Source organism: Propithecus coquereli, unplaced genomic scaffold (genome assembly GCF_000956105.1).
Source record: "Propithecus coquereli isolate 6110/MARCELLA unplaced genomic scaffold, Pcoq_1.0 Scaffold178, whole genome shotgun sequence".
Taxonomy (NCBI): Eukaryota; Metazoa; Chordata; class Mammalia; order Primates; family Indriidae; genus Propithecus; species Propithecus coquereli.
Window position 1 is genome coordinate 409,176 of NW_012142523.1, and position 3,764 is coordinate 412,939.

General features: G+C 37.8%; 1 pseudogene; it reads right to left on the reverse strand.

Moving 5' to 3' along the window:
* Positions 1 to 3,218: 3,218 nt before the first annotated feature.
* Positions 3,219 to 3,498, reverse strand: LOC105808617 (annotated as a pseudogene).
* Between the last annotated feature and the right edge of the window lie 266 nt (positions 3,499 to 3,764).

The window sequence follows — 3,764 nt, forward strand, 5'->3', positions numbered from 1 at the left end:
CTATTTTTGGTAGAGACAGGGTCTCGCTCTTGCTCAGGCTGGTCTCGAACTCCTGAGCTCAAACAATCCACCCGCCTTGGCCTCCCAGAGTGCTAGGATTTTTTGGTTTTTTGGTTTTTTGGTTTTTATTGTGAAGGTACATCCTTAGTCTTTCAAACGCATGTTTTGGCTTGTGATAATCTTTCAAATTTTTTTTAGAGCAATTTTTGTGGAACCATGGATAAGTCAAAAATTCGTGTTATTTTTGAATATGAGTTCCATTGTGGAACCAATGCAGCTCAGACAGCTCGAGATATTAGTGAAGTGTTGGGAAGGATGTGGCTAATGAACACACAGTACATTGATGGTTTGAGAAGTTCCATTCTGGTGAATTTAATCTTGAAAATGAGCCATGTGGGTAACCTGAGACCAAAGTGAATAATGATGAGCTGAAAGCTGTAGTGGAAGCAAATGCATCTCAACCTATGCATGAATTAGCAGCAAGGTTTGTCATTACTATTCCAGCAATATCGGACCATTTGAAACAAATGGGCAAAGTAAAGAAGCTGGATAGATGGCTTCTGAATGAATTAAACAAGCATCAGAAGAGAAATTGTCTCAAAGCTTGCCTTTCTTTGCTGTAAAGGTGACTTAAAGACAAAACCATTTATACACCATATTGTTACATGTGATGAAAAATGGATTCTTTTTGACAATAGCAAATGTTGGAAAAAGATGAAGTGCCAAAACATAGTCTAAAACTGAATATTCATCAAAAAAATCTACTGGTGTCTGTTTGGTGGTCCAGCACTACAGCTTCATGAAACCTAGTCAATCAATTGCAGTGAATGTCTACTGAAACCAGTTGGATGAAATGATGAGAATGCTTGTGATTGGGCAGCTGAGATTGGTCAATAGAGATAGGCCAACACTCTTCCAAGACCTTATGTTGCAAAAAAAACAATGCTGCTCAAACTGCAGAAGGTGGACTTGGAAACTCTGTCATCCACTGTATTCACCAGACCTTGCACCAACTGACTACCACTTCTTCCAGGCTTTGGACCACTTCTTGCAAGAAGAAATATTCAATTCTCAACAAGCTGTAGAAAACACCTTTCACAATTTCATCGCCACTCACCCTCCAAGCTTCTTCTCTGCTGGCATAAGCAAGGTACCGTTAAGATGGTAAAACTGTGTCCATAGTTTAGGCGCAAACTTTGATTAATTGTACTGCTTCTTGTTTCAGATATAATAAACTAAACTTTTGATGCAAAATTGAACATTTCATATTTAATCACCTAATATATAGCCATGTCTGAGGTAAATCAGTTCTGTAGTCCATTTATTTCAATTGTCCCCAACCTTTTTGGCACCAGGGACCATTTTCACAGAAGACAGTTTTCCCATGGACTAGGGAATGGGGGTAGTTTCGGGATGATTCAAGCACATTACATTCTTTGTGCACTTTATTTCTATCATTATTACATTGTATATAATGAAATAATTATACAACTCACCATAGGTTGGGGATCCCAGATTTATTTGCCTGATGTATTTGGGTTAACCATTTTCTTCTGGATTGTTTAAAAAGAAAAGGTAACTCCTTTATTTGTAAATTTTAGTTGTACATATTATTAAATTGGCAAGATTAAAAAGAAATTTGAAAACACATTTAAGGTAAACAATCTAATCTAACTTCCACTTTTGTTTTATTTTATTGGAATGTGTGAGTAACTTGAGAGCAAAAAGATTCCTTTTGCAGCTATATTGTCAAAACATTTAAAGCAAGTTCCCTATTTAGGATAAAATGATGTAATGTCTGGGATCTGCTTCAAGATAATCTGAAGTGAAGGAAGTAGAAGAGGGTCTAAATGAACAAGATTGGCCATGAATTGGTAATTGTTGAATCTGAATATTGCATATATGGAAGCTTTATTGTGAAACACCAGGAGTAAAAGGCCAAGAACAGACAAGATTTTTAAAAATATTTTTATTTCTAAAAGTAAATTTTACAAAAATCTATTTGTAGAAAATTTCACTCTCTCTTTTTCCTGCGACAGCAAGGGCTCTGAGCATCATCTGTGGTGTATGTATCATGCTCTGTAGACCTATATCTTGCTCTTGCCCTGTAATCCTATCTTGCTCCCCTTCAATAAATTTAACCTCATGCTTGCCTTAAAAAAATAAAATAAAATAAAATTTCAAATACATGTAATAATAAGTTAAAAAATAAAATTTGATCTTGGCTCTTCTTGGTCTTCTATTCTTACATATACATTTTAGAATCAACTTGTCAATCCAATCCTGTCTGATTTTGATTAGAAATATATTGCATCTAGGCTGCGCACAGTGGTTCACACCTGTGGTCTGAGCACTTTGGGAGGTCTAGGTGGGCGGATCATTTGAGGCCAGGAGTATGAGGCTACAGTGAGCTATGATCATGGCACTGAACTTCAGCCTAGGCAACAGAGAGAGGCCCTGTCTCAAAAAAAAAAAAAAAAATAGAGAGAAAAAGAGATAGAGAGAGAATTCAATTGAATCTATAGATCAACTTGTAGAGAATTGCCATTTTTCTGATATTGTCTTCCTACTACAAATATGGCCTAGCTCTAACATTTTTAGGTCTTCTCCAATAACTTCTAGTAAAGTTTATCATTTTCTATGTCCAGGTTTTACACCTTTTTGTTAGATTTATTGCTATTTCATAGTTTTGTTGCTATTTTAATGGTTGCTTTGTATAATTACATCACACAGTTGTTGTACATATATAGAATTGCCATTGGCTTTTGTGTATTGACCATATAAACCAGCCACCCTGCTATGCTCTTCTATTACTCTAATAACTTGTCTGTAGATTCCTTTGTGCTTTTATATATAAATAAGAAGGTAATGGTGCCACCTGTAGTCCCAGCTACTCAGGAGGTTGAGACAGGAAGATTGCTTGAATGTAAGGGTTCAAGATGAGCCTGGGCAACATAGCAAGACCCCATCTCAAAATAGTAATAATAATGATACCATCTGAGTATAATGACAATTTCATATCTTTCTTTTCAATACTAATGCCTCGAATTTATTTATTCATTTATTTATTTATTTTTTTACCAGTCATCTTTTATTTGGAGGTTATTTCTCGCTAGGATATGAAAGGATTCAGCAATGATTGAGTTCCTCACAGAGGGTGCTGGGCCAAGGAGGTCAAGGTCACAAGTGCAGAATGCACCCCCCACATAGGCCCCTCTTCAATGGTACTTGCATCGCCGCTCATGTTTGAGCTCCTTGTAAGAAAGGCAGTAGTTGAAAAGCACGTAAGCTGCCAGCAACATAGTAACCCCAGTGACGCTCCCCTTCTTCATATTGATGTACTTGTTGTAATACCAGTAGTAACCTCTTTGAAAGGCTCCAGCAATGCCTTTAGGGGTGAAATCCCGCATCAAAATCCAGCTTGGCAGCTCCCCTAGTTTGACATCCATGAGTTTCTTCTCCTTCACTGGTACGACTGACGCCATCTTGGAGCCCTGATGTCCGCTGTCGCCTCAAATTTATTGTTGTCTTAATTCACTGGCTAGGACTGCCACCACAAAGTTGAATAGAAATGGTGATAGTGGGCATGCATATCAGGTTCATGATTTTAAAGGGAACGCTTCTGGCTGGGCATGCAGTGGCTCACACCTGTAATTCTAGCACTCTGGGAGGCCACGGTGGGAGGATCTCTTGAGGCTAGGAGTTCGAGACCAGCCTGAGCAGTATAGTGAGACCTTGGCTCTACAACAAATAGAAAAATTAGC